The following is a 12,932-nucleotide window of genomic DNA, read 5'->3' as shown; positions in this document are numbered from 1 at the left end:
CCCTGGTGGTTGTTTGGTGTTTTTTTTTGGGGGGGGGGGTAGGGAGGGGGAGGGGTTGAGTTTTCTGCTAGTGTCTTCAGATGCGCAGGGAGAACCTGAATATCTTTATGAAACACTAAATTTAAGTTGTGAATCGGCCATTTTAGCATTTTCAGCCACTGCAATGCACAGGATATTCCTTTCTCTTAGCATCTATGAAATCTACACACTTGTCATTAGTCAAGAAAGGCTCTGGTAGTTTTCTAAAGAAGAATTTCAGTAAACTGCTTATCACATTCACATCTCACCATTTATCATCATGAATATCAATGTCAGTCTTCCCTTTGTTAAGTTTTTCTTGCATGCTTAAGAACAACATTATTTCCAGTGTATTCAACACCTCTTTCTTGAGCCAGTTTTCAGTATAGATCAGCTACCAGTGGAATATATTAATTGATTTGGGCTGGGGACAGACATCAGATCTAACACCAAAGTTTCCTCCAGCATATGACTTCTTCTCAGTGGTTTTCCTCATAATCCTTAGAATGCTTTTATGCCTTGTTCCTTTGTGTCTCAGTAGGTTTTTCCTCTAGTAAGAGCTTCCTTTCAGACTCCTCTTTGGGAGGATGCCAACTCTGTGTCCTTTGTTCAGGTATGCTGCTAAGAAGAGTCCGTCTAATATTTAAGACTCTGAGGAGGTGTTTTGGGAGAAGGCTCTGTTCTTCTTCTGGAAGAAGTCAGCATGGTTCTATAATCTTCAATCCTTTGCCTAATGAGGTCTGCTCTAGTGACACTGGTATCCTCAGTATTTAAGCTGCTATTTTCCTGTATGGCCTTAATCCACGCCAAACATTATCCTATCTTCAGCCAGGAACATCTCTATTAACAGACATCAGTTAGGAGCCTAACAACGTTTGTTCAAAGTTCATCAATACCTTCAAGATTCCAGAATTCTTACTGTGAGTCAGTGACTGCGACACGTGTGCACTATGCACTCCAGCAGGTGGGTGGTGGTGTTCCGCACTGCGCTTATATCCTGTTTCTGCTGCCCTATAAAAGCTTTTTATCAGGTTTGTTCCCATTTCCAGTTTAAGATTTTATTCCATGAAGATCAGCTTCCACTTTAGGAAAACTTGTTTTCATGCCTTTTAAATGCTAAATAGTGACTGACAGCCTTCCATTTCCAAAAAACACTTTGAGACAGACTTCAGTTCTCCTCCTCCTGACAGCAAAATTGTCCATCTACGATGTATTCCTGCATCTACTGAAAACCCCTTCCCTTATACATCACTATACTATTTTGTTAAAGTGGCTATATTTTTAATAAAGTTGTTACATTGCATATAGCTGGTGATTAGCATGCACGTGGAGTTTATGTTGTTATGATTTCACAGAAAAAAGGTATATAAATGTTTAAGAACTATGGTTAGCATCTTATATGGTTGGTGAATTCACCCGCAAAACAGTACAGATGTAATCAGAGTGCTAGTTCTACTGATATAATTCTTTAGGAAATGCACTTAAGTCATATTAAGTGCTTTTTAAAAAACATTAGACTTTGTGTTTTAAAAACGATACTAGCTAAACTGAAATTATTATTCTTCTAAACTGTGAGAACTCACCCACAATATAATCACACCATAACAGTTCTGTGATAGAATAATTTCACGTAAAAATAAACCTTTTGTTTACTATCAGAAAGGATTTCACTATATGCTAAAGTATGAAGGTCACTGGAAAACTTTTTCAGGGCATTTTCATTGAGTAGAACTAATGTATAGCCAGTAGAAATGCAATTGTAAATTTGATTTAGATATCTTTGGGGAAAATGCCTTCAAAGTAATTTTAGTTTTCAGGAAGCAAGCCTCATACTGCTTTAAACACTTAATATTATTAAGGCTTGAGTTTCAGATCATCTTCAACATTTCAGCCCATCAAAAACTGAATGTGTGTCTGTTTGAAGCAATAAGGAAGGAAATCATCCTAAAAATCCATTATAAAGGCCTTCTCCCTCTTCCCCCCTACTTCAGTCCTGGAAAAGGTTATCCCAACTACACCGATTTGCTAAGACATCTGTGTGCAAGAATTCCCTGCAACAGACTCATCTATGCCAGTGTTCCCAAAGACTTCAAATATAGCAAGCAAACAAGAATATGGGCAAAATATTTTTCAGTGATATTGCAGCTGCTCTAGTCATAACTTTCTTAGCTTACTAAAGAACATGTTGTAGGAGACTGTGCCAAGAGCCTTACTAAAGTCAAGGTATATCAAATGTACTGTTCTCCCCATATCCACAGAGCCTGTGGCCTTACCAAAGAAAAAAATCAAGTTGATCAGGCATCTTGCTCTGGGTGAATCCATACCAACTGTTCCTGATCACCTTGTTTTCCTCTAGGGGATTCACAATAGATTCCTTGATTACTTGCTCCACAGTGCCTACCTTTAAGAAAGGGAAGGTGAAAGATCTGGCAAATTACAGACCAGTCAGATACCTGGAAAGATTGTGGACCAGGTCCGTAAGAAGTCAATTGTGAATCCCCTAGAGCAGAGTTGGGCAAAATGGTGGATTCAGCGGGCAGCTGGACTCCATTTCCCAGCAGCCCCTGACCATGTTGCTGTGGCCAGTTTCCATGGAGACCCAGGGGCTGCGAGAGTATGAAGTCAGGGCTTCTATAGAGACCAGCCCCAGCAGTGCTGGCAGGACACACAGCTGAGCAGGTAGCTGTTCCGGGGCTGGGGCTGGGTCCAGGGCCAGGATTTTGTGGTGATGACAGTATGGTCCAGAGCCAAGGCAGAGCTGAGATCTGCTGCCCACTCATCCCTGCCTGCAACATGTGGGCAGTGGATCACAGCTCTGCCTCGGCTCCAGCCCATGCTGTCACCACCACAAGATCTCAGCCCCAGAACAGCAACCCACCCAGTTGCAGGCCCTGCCAGTGCTGCTTGGGCCAGTATCCATAGAGACCCTGGCTCCACCGCTCCTGGGGGCTCCATTGAAACTGGCCACAGCGATGTGGGCAGGGGCTGCTGGGAAATGGAGTCCACCACAGGCTGAACTTTGCCTACCCCTGCCCTAGAGGAAAACAAGGTGATCAGGAACAGCTAGCAGGAATAATTAATTCTGCCACTGCTCCCCCACTGCCAAATTTCCAAACCACTGAGGAACACCTGTGGACTGAAAGGATATGGCTCTGTGGGGTTGGCAGTGGCAGAGTTAATTACCACTTCTTTCATATCTTCACTACCAACTGAGTTCATCTTCTGGTAACTAACTGTATTTGGGAAGACTGAAGTCAAAAAAGGCATTATATATTTCAAGCTTCTCTCCATAATCTGTAACCAGATTGCCTTCCGCATTCAGTAAAGGTCCTACACTTCCTTTGGTCTTTCGCTTACTTCTGACACACTTGTGGCATCCTTTTTAATTGCCTTTTAAGCCCCTTGCCAGTTGCATCACAAATTGTGGCTTGGTCTTCCTGATTTTCTTCCTGCATGTCTATGTAATCCTTTTATATTCCTTCCTGGTAATGTGACCAATTTTACACTTCTTGTAGGGTTCTCTGTTGCGTTTCAACTAACTGAAATCTCTGTTTAGTGAGGCTGACCTCCTATTGCACTTCCCATTCTTTTATCACATCAGGATAGTTTGCTCCTTTACCCTTAATGCCAGCTCCTAAAAGCACAGCCCTCTCTCCTGGGCTCTTTCCTCCCCTCCCCATCAGACTTGTTTGCCAAGGAATCCTGTATACCAACTCCCTGAGTTCATTAAAGACTTTTCTGAAGTCCAGTATCTTTATTCTGCTGCTCTCTTTCTTTCCTGTCTTTAGGGCAGGGGCAGGCAAAGTCCTGCAGGGCCAGATTGCGCCTGCAGTAGACTCCATTTCCCAGCAGCCTCTGCCCACCATTGCTGCTACCGGTTTCCATAGAGACCCCAGCAGCAGCAGTGCTATGATAGTGCAGGGCCAGGGTTCCATGGAGACTGGCCCCAGCAGCACTGGCAGGATGTGCAGCTGGGCAGGGAGCTGCTTTAGGGCTGGGATCTTGTGGCGGTGACGGAGGTGGGGCAGAACTGCCATCTGCTGCCCGCATGCCCCAGGTAGGGGCATGCAGGGAGCAGGTCATGGCTCTGCCCTGGCTCCCGACCATTCTGCCACCACTGTAAGATCCCAGCCCCAGACCCAGAGCAGCTCCCTGCCCAGCCACGTGCCCTGCCAGCACTGCTGGGACCGGTCTCCATGGAAACCCTGGTCCTGCACTGTCATGGCTCCACCGCTTCTGAGGTCTCCATGGAAACCAGCTGCATCGATCCAGAGAGGGGCTTCTGGGAAATGGAGTCCAGCCACTGGCCAGATCCGCCATTTTGCCCACCCCTGCCTTAGTATCTTGGACTCCACCATTTCATGGTCACTGTCACCCAAGTTATCTTCCACCCTCACTTTCACAACAAATTCCTCCCAATTTGTGAGCAGCCAATTGAGAAGAGCTCCCCTGCATAGCTGGACTTTTTGTCACCTGTGCCAAAAAGTTATCCCCAACACACTCTAAGAATTTCCTGGACTACTTGAGGCCTTCTGTGTTCCCCTCCTAGCAGATGTTATGGTTATTGAAGTACACCATGAGAACCAGGTCCTGTGATTTGGAAAGTTCTGTTAGGTGTTTAAAGTAATCCTTGTACACCTCTTTCTCCTGCTTTGGTGGTTTACTGGAGACACTCACCATGACATCTTCCTTGCTGCACCCAGACCTTTCCAACAGGCTCTCAACATACCAACTTTCCACTTAGTACTGCACTTCAGAATACACATACATCTCCTTTGTATATACACACAGATTCCTTCCCTTTTCCCCCCTGCCTATCCTTTGTTATACCCATACATAACAGTACTCCAGTCACGTGTATATCTCGCCACATCTCTAATCCCAATTCCACAATTGTACTAGAACCTCCAATTCTTCCTGTTTATTCCACGTGCTTCTCACATTAGTCAGTCAGTTATCTGAAATGCTTATATACTAACTCTTTTCTCTCTAAGAACACTGGGCTCCTGCTATTCCCTCTACTCAATTTTTATGCATGTCCTTTGGCTCTTTACTTAGCTCGGCTTTTGTCTCCATCCCCTGGTGAACCTAGTTTGAAGCCTTCTCTACAAGATTAGTGAGCCTGTAATAATGGTTTCCTTCTTTTTGGAGGATGCTCACTAATGCAAGGAGCTAATCCTTATCCCAACTCTAAAATGAAACCACACATCTTGTAAAATCTAGAAGTCTATTCTTGCACAATCAATATAACACGCAACTAAATTGTTATAGCTATATGTGACATTGTAAATAAAAGTATAATCAATGGTAGTATATTGGTTACTTTAAATTGGAAACTGAAGAAAAGAAAAATAATTATTTGACACCCATTCTTACATAAAAGGCAGATCAGGGTGGTACCTTAAAGATCAACTCATATCAAGTGTAAAGTCATGCACACTTTCTCTTATGAGTATTTTGCTGCTATCGTTACCACAAAATGCCATTCAGACAGCACACAGCACTGTCAGCCATAATTATAAAGAAAAGATAAGCAAGCTTGTGTCTAGTAGTGTAACTAATCTTTTGTTCTAGATTTTGAAGTGGAAAGAAAAAAGTAAGTTCCCTCAACAGATGTTAAACTATTTTATCATTTATTCTGCTAATCTACATATCAAATTCCTTATGTTTAGAAAGACTTTTTGTTTAGATTGTTTGCATATCCCTACTGCAAGCAAACAGTAGGAAATTACTCACATGTAAGTTGGCTTCAGAATCAGTAAAAACATGATTATGTTTTGCAGTAAGCTGAACTGTACACTAACTGGTACTTTATCTTTACACCTTATTAATCCAAATAGGTGATATGGTGCTCCTGCAAACACTGAAAAGCTCAACCTCTAACCTAACCAACAAAACATTTTTCATCCTCACTCGAGGTACTGACTTTAAAGCCAACTGTGCCCACCTCTGCTCCAAAAGGCGCTCTCGGGCAACTCTTGCACAGGTGGCTAACCAGATCTGCCCCGCTCTCGCTGGGGACTCCCCGGAACTCGCCGACTGGGCCCGCAGCAGGGGGGTCCCCCTCTCTGCTGCCTCCAGCGCCAAAGCGCCCCTGGGCGGGCTCTCACGGGGCTCCGACCTCCCCTACACCCCGGCCAACGCCACCTTTGGTCGCGGACCTTCTGTTCCTTGTCCCCGGACGAGGACTGGGCGTCAAGGGCCCTCTTTGCCCTTGCGGCCTTCTTTCCCAACGCCCCGCCGGCGTCTCTGCCTGGGCTCCCCTGGTTCCCTCACCGGAGTTCCCGCCGGCTCTAGTCCGGTTCCCTCACCGGAGTTCCCGCCGGCTCTAGTCCGGTTCCCTCACCGGAGTTCCCGCCGGCTCTAGTCCGGTTCCCTCACCGGAGTTCCCGCCGGCTCTAGTCCGGTTCCCTCACCGGAGTTCCCGCCGGCTCTAGTCCGGTTCCCTCACCGGAGTTCCCGCCGGCTCTAGTCCGGTTCCCTCACCGGAGTTCCCGCCGGCTCTAGTCCGGTTCCCTCACCGGAGTTCCCGCCGGCTCTAGTCCGGTTCCCTCACCGGAGTTCCCGCCGGCTCTAGTCCGGTTCCCTCACCGGAGTTCCCGCCGGCTCTAGGCTCTTCCTCCGCGCTGCGGCTCTCCCAGCCTCTGTCGCTCCCGGCGCTGCTGCAGCCTATTTGGCCCACGGCAAAGGCCCCTTGCGGGTGCCCGGTTCCACTCCCGGGCTTCCCCCCGGGCTTCACGTCCTCTCGCAGCGCGCCCCCTCTGCCTTCGGGGCTGCGTTTTATTTCCGCTGAGCTGCACCTCTCTCTGACGTCACTCCGCCCCAGCCGTATGAAAGCGCGGCTAACGAGCCACGCGGGTGGTTCCCCGGCCTGCACACCGCCACTGCTCCCACCTCCTGCGAAGCATAAGTGAGTATTTCCTCTGGCTCTGGGCCGGGGTCTCCCTCTAGTCCCGTTGTCCCTGGGACACCAACTAATCAAGCACTACACTTACCGTATCAGAGCACTATTGCAGTTGTTAAAATCTTACTGTACTGCTCTATTAATATTTGTATATCACTCTGACAAGAACTATTTAGGCACCAATTACTTTTTTCCTACTTCAAGATAATATAAGCAAACAGGGCAGGATAGGTTTTGCTACTTCAGTTTTGAGTCTTTCTGTTCTTACAATATACAAAGTACACTTTATGTCCTTCTCTACCATAAGCAAAATAAGGGGAGACAAAGGAAAGGGAAAAATTATCTGTATTCTGCTTGTTAGCAACAGCGGAGCCTCTCAAGTAAAAGGTTATTTTATTCATTTCCTCCCTTACTCCTTCAAATTCTAATTATGCAAGACTTGATCTTTCTAGTTTGGTGAGCAACTGTGGGCTTTTTCCTATTTTAAATATTTATTATATTAAAATAAAAGGAAAGAAAGGGATCCCCTGAATGTACCCTAATGGTTAAACATTATTCTGCATGCCACAACCAGGTTAAAGAACTGTTGTACTTGGTTGTATACAAAAACAGACCTACATTTCAGAATTATAACAGGAAAATCAGAATTACAGGCTTGTTCATTCTGACTCTCTTAACCACTGAACAACTAACAAGAGGCTGTTATAAAAAATTTGATCTTTACAGGTTTACAGAATCATTCCCTCACGCTAGTATGATATTAAATAGTCTTTTAATTTCACATCTAAAAAATGCACTGAGTTTCCCCTAAGTTTCTTGCCATTGTGGATGAAATAACTTCAGCCTCAGAACTACAAGCTAGTTTGCATAGACATATACCTGAATTCATGCAGAGCTCCCACTCATTTCAGTTGTTCTATACAGGCAAAGGGCTTACTCAGCCTACTTATATGATCTCCCATTTACCTTCTAAAAATGCACAAGCATGCAATGCTTTGCTCATGCTATATCATCATCATGTCAATTTTTTATATAACTTTATTTTTGGTTGCTGAGTTAAGCTATCGTTTATCACCAGGGGCGTCAAACTCATCTTGCCTTGTGGGCTGGAAAAGTGGCGCAGGATTGGTCTATGGGGCAGATGAATGGTGTAGGGCTGGCTCAGTGGGCCAAACTGGGCCCACAGACTCTACTGCTCATGCCAGATCTAGTACATGCAGTGCGTGCTCCAAGACCATCAGGAAGAGGCCCGGCATCCCAAGTGGTTGGTTCCTGTTGAAGAAACAAACCATGGGGCTGGACTTCTTCCCACAGTGCTGTTGAGACTCCAGCACCACTGCTCTTGCATTGGGTGCCTGGCAGCCAAGCTGGAGAGCTGTGGCGCCAGAGCTTCAACAGCACCATGGCTTGTTATCATGGCAGCAGCCAAGTGCCTGGGCATGAGCTGCAGCACTGGAGCCTCAGTAGCACCATGGTTTGTTCTCATGGCGGCAGCCAAGTGCCCAGATGAAAGCTGCAGCAGCACTGCAGCTTTTTCTTGAAGTTGCAGCCAAGTGCCCAGGCAAGAGCTATAGGGCTGGAGCTGCAGCAGCAATGAGGCTTGTTCACGTGGCAGCATCCATGGGGCTCCCATGCTGCTGCTTTTGCCTGGGCACAACAGCACTGTGGGAAGATGACCAAAACTGCAGGCACTCTGCTGCTGCTGTAGGAACAAGTCATGGTATTGGGCTTGTACCACGGTGCTGCTGGGACTCCAAGGCCTTCTCTCTCCCATGGGCACTTGGCTGCCACCATGAGTACAGAAAGGCCATGGTGCTGCTGGGGCTCCAGCGCCACAGGTCTCACCTAAGCGTTTGCCTGCTGGGGCTGATAGATCCCACATCATTACCTGAGTCAGGCCAAAAGTCTCTGGGCTGGATGACCCAGCTCTGTGAGCCACATCTTGCTTGTGGCCCGTATGTTTGGCACTCCGATTTATATAATCCCTGGTTTCAAAGAATTTGCACATCATGATCACAATTCTGTAGATTCACTGTACCAAAGTCATCCCACTGAGTTCCAATAGATATCCAAGTTCACAAAGACACTAGCAGAACTGGGGCCTGCACCACCCTTTGAGGTCAACAAGTCTATCACAAACAAATATATTAGCATCTACCTCCACCTAGAAGAGTTTACATTTTAAAAATTTGACTGCTACAATAAACTAATAACATTTATACTTCAAATATCACAATCTTGTTCATATTCTATGTTAATGAATGAGAAAGAGATAGGATAACTTTGTGATATGCTACAATTTAATTTCAAGAGAAAACCTTAGGAAGTGACTCTGTGCAGTGATTCATGTAAGTAACCTCTGCATTTGCATGAAGTCTCACTCAGCAACTTTTGTGGGAAAGTGTCTGGGTGAGGTTCTGCCAATGCAGATGTGCAAAAAAACGATAAGTAGCTACAGTAAGATAAAGAAAACATGCATTTAACTAAAATAAAATGTTCTCTCCCTCACCCCTGCTGTTTTTCAGATAACACTAAGAAAGAATGATCCAACAATTTACATTAAATTATTAAATAATTTTTCATAATTTTCTCTGGTTTGTAACAAATTCTTCAAAGAAAAGAAACAACACTTAGTTTAACTTTATAGATAATAAGTGCATTTTGTTCAGAGATTAGATGTCCAGATAATTAACTAGGCAAAACAATGCAGACAACATCCAAACTGCTTAGACTATACTGAGCACAGGGAATCTGTAACTTTGGAACTGTTCCATGCTAGCAAAAAAAATATTGCTTTGACTGTCAATATTGGCATCCAAAAAGCAAATTTCATTATGAATTGGCTGTAAATTAGTGCTCTACTCTAGTTAACTGTTCTACACAGAATGATGAAACTGCATCAGCATCATATTTAGTTACATTGTCACACTGTGTGTGTCTACATGTTCAATTAATGCGGTTTAGGTCATGTGCATTCAATCTACTACCTCCATTACACAGTACTAGAAAAATGCACATTAGCCTATTTTAATGCGCATTAGCTAACAAAATGTTTTTTGTAATGCTTTAATGCACACTAAAATAGGCTAATGCATATTAAAGTGGACATGTAGATGTGCCCATTGTTTAGAAGGTGACACCTTCAAATACAAAAGTGATCCTTACCCATAATAGTTAATGATCATAGAGAGCTTTTTGCAAGAGCAGAGGTGTTTAGTCTCCCCTGAAGTTTCAGTTTTCTTTACTTCCTACCTGAAGATGCTGTATCCTATTACTCAAAGCAGGTAGTAAACTTTGCCAAAGAGAATATGGTATCACTTTGTATGTCAAGTAATTCCAGCAACCTTGAACCCTACAGTATATCAGAGCATCTACCGACTTCAGATCTCTGCATCAACAGGGTTCAGCTGAGCAGCTCTCAGTGCAGAAGTCAAGACCTAGCCCTACAAACCCATTTCAGAATCAGACTCCAGCTCTGCCTTCAGAGAGGTGCTACATGAATTAAATAAACAACAATGCTGATGTGAGTTAGAATTGGAAATGGAGAGAAGCACAGACATGAATGATTATAAATATGAATCTTGTCATGTAAAAATGGAAACTAACCTTTTTTCAGAGGCTGTTCCATGCAAATACAAAAGATGGGCTGAAAGGTAGGGAGGGAAAAAAAAAAAGATCAGATAGGAAAATAAGCAGATATATGAGGGGACCCGAGAAAGAATGAAGAATGAAGATCTATTCATAATGCTGGTAACTTTTAACTTTCATTCCCACCACTTGCTAATTAGAAAAAGCTATGGAGTTACATGTTGACTAAGTATAAATAAAAGATATACCTGCAGTTAATGAATGAACATGACCAGGTAAGTTTTAATTCCATTTCTGGGAAACAGATTTTAACAGGCTGCCTTTAAGTCAGATACGCATTCACTATATCTACAGACTGCCTACCAGATTAAAGCTTAGCAGGATTTTTATACGATTTTATAAACCTTTTTAAAAAAACCTACCAAATAAGTTTTCATCATAAGGAACCACAGTGATCCCCATATGGCTTATTAGAAGGGATGGATCTTTAGATTTAGATACAGACCCATACTCCTTGAGCCAACAGTGTAACTTCCCCAGCTATCATCCATGTGGACCGTGAGAGATTTTACAAGTGTGTTTCACAGGTAGCAACAACTTGGGAATCTTGGCTTCCAATTCACATTCTAAAAGAATTCTGTTTCTGGAAGCCTGTCTTCCGCACAAGCCCTCCAATAGCATCCACAATTCCAGGTCGGAACCCAAAGCTCTTAATCCACCTCCCTTCATAATTTCTATCTTTTCCATGTCATCTACTCCTTCCCTTCCCCCCTCTCTCACCCCCACACTCATTCTCTCTCCTAACAGGGTTCCTTCTTCCCCTCCTCCTTTTTCTGTTGCTTATGCTTCTGCATTTAACTCTGTGCACTTTCTTCTCTCCCACACTGATACTACCAGAACAGGCATAAGAGCACAGGAATCTCTTCTCTCTGGCATCTGGTGCCAGTCACTATTGCAATCACTCCTAAATACAAGGAGCAATTCCAGATTAAGTCCTGCCTTGTCCTTGCCACCCTCAAATGGAGTACAATCTCTCTCCGTGTTGGGATGGTGCCACTCACCATCCAGTTGCATGAATGAGCTCTGTGGAAATGGACCATACCCAGCACAAATTTATTTGCTGAATAATTTTGCTGACAGCATAACCTGCCAGATTCCTGGATTTTAGAAGCTGAACACAGAAACCCAGAAAGCCATAAGGCCAGATGAACTGTATTTGTAAAACAACAAAATGAGAAGAGAAACACTAAATCCTCCTCCGTCATCAGCTTTTTTGCCCATTTATTTACGAAGCTGGAAAAAAAAATAACTATCAGAGTATGTTTGCAAGAGGAAGCTCAAGCCAACTGAAAACATTTCTTTATGCATAGCCTATAGCCAGATAAACAAATCTGTAAGAAATCAAGAGAACTGCTACATTTTGGAAACCCAGCTCATTCAATCACATGATTGAACCTGAACAGCACAGGCAACATAGTTACAAGCTTCTTCCCAGTCTCAGGCTAAATAGTTCAGAAACCTGACCTTCAGGGGGCCCCAATTTGCACCAACTATCAATCCCGTTTTAAGCAGAAAGCAAAATACCATGTTTTCCAAATAAACATGCTCAAGCACAGCAGACTTGTACACAGCATTACTTGTGTACTCCCCACAAACGCTAGTGTCCTTGTGTCTTTCTGCTTCCATCAGAAATGTTCTGCTATGAAGACTGCTGACTGGAAAAAGAAAAAGTTGGGCACTGGATAAATTGACTAAAATGAAGAAAAACTTTAACCAGCAAAACCTTAAGGCAGTAGTTCTCAACCTTTTTAGGATTAGTGCACCCCTCATTAGACTAGAGACCCGCTCCTTGGAAATACTAAGTCTTATTTTATGGAAAAATAAGAGCAGCAGTGTCTCTGGGGCGCAGCACTGGGAGCCCACAACAGGCCAGGATGGATTTAACACTCAGAATCCCTGCTTGAGTCTCTGTGTTAATCGTTCGCACGGGGAACGGTGCTCACTGCGTGCGGCACCCCGGGGCCCCCTTGAAAGGGCCTCGTGGCACCCCAGGAGGCGGCAGGCCCCTGGTTTGAGAACCGCTGCTTTAAGGGAAGTTTTCTGGCCAGCCCTTGGGCACTGTCTCTCGCAGCTCCCAAGACAAGACTTTCCTTCCCGAGGCTGGTGAGGAGAGGAGAGGAGAGAAGCCCCCCACCCCCCGCCCTAACAAGCCCACAATCAAATGAAGCCGACCGGCCACCAGCAGCGGAGCGTGGACCCAGCCGGGCAGTCCCGCGGCCCATCTGCAGCGCTGCGCAGCTCGGGACCTGGCCCCAAAGCCCGCGTCACCGCACGGCCGGCGCCAGCTGCGGGAGACAGCACCTGGGACCCGGCCCCGCCCGCCGTGAAGCCGCGCCCCTGCCGCAGAACCGGGGCGGGGTGG

At 45.0% G+C, this 12,932-nt stretch overlaps 1 protein-coding gene across 5 annotated transcripts in view; it reads right to left on the bottom strand.

Moving 5' to 3' along the window:
• The window catches only part of SAMD8 (sterile alpha motif domain containing 8), a 76,236-nt gene extending 63,395 nt beyond the window's left edge, over nucleotides 1-12,841 (bottom strand). For 2 of the 5 annotated variants that reach the window (XR_003095801.1, XM_025212862.1), the window contains exons 1-2: nucleotides 12,743-12,841; nucleotides 10,529-10,568 (exon numbers count right to left, since the gene is read on the bottom strand). The gene's annotated coding sequence lies outside the window, so the exon portion shown is untranslated. Of the gene's footprint in view, nucleotides 1-10,528; nucleotides 10,569-12,742 lie in introns of those variants that run through there. The other 3 variants (XM_025212866.1, XM_025212844.1, XM_025212851.1) reach the window with 3 other exon arrangements.
• Between the last annotated feature and the right edge of the window lie 91 nt (nucleotides 12,842-12,932).

Source organism: Alligator sinensis, unplaced genomic scaffold (genome assembly GCF_000455745.1).
Source record: "Alligator sinensis unplaced genomic scaffold, ASM45574v1 scaffold109_1, whole genome shotgun sequence".
NCBI lineage: Eukaryota > Metazoa > Chordata > Crocodylia > Alligatoridae > Alligator > Alligator sinensis.
The sequence above is the reverse complement of the archived record's forward strand: the minus strand, read 5'-3'. Positions and strand labels throughout refer to the sequence as shown.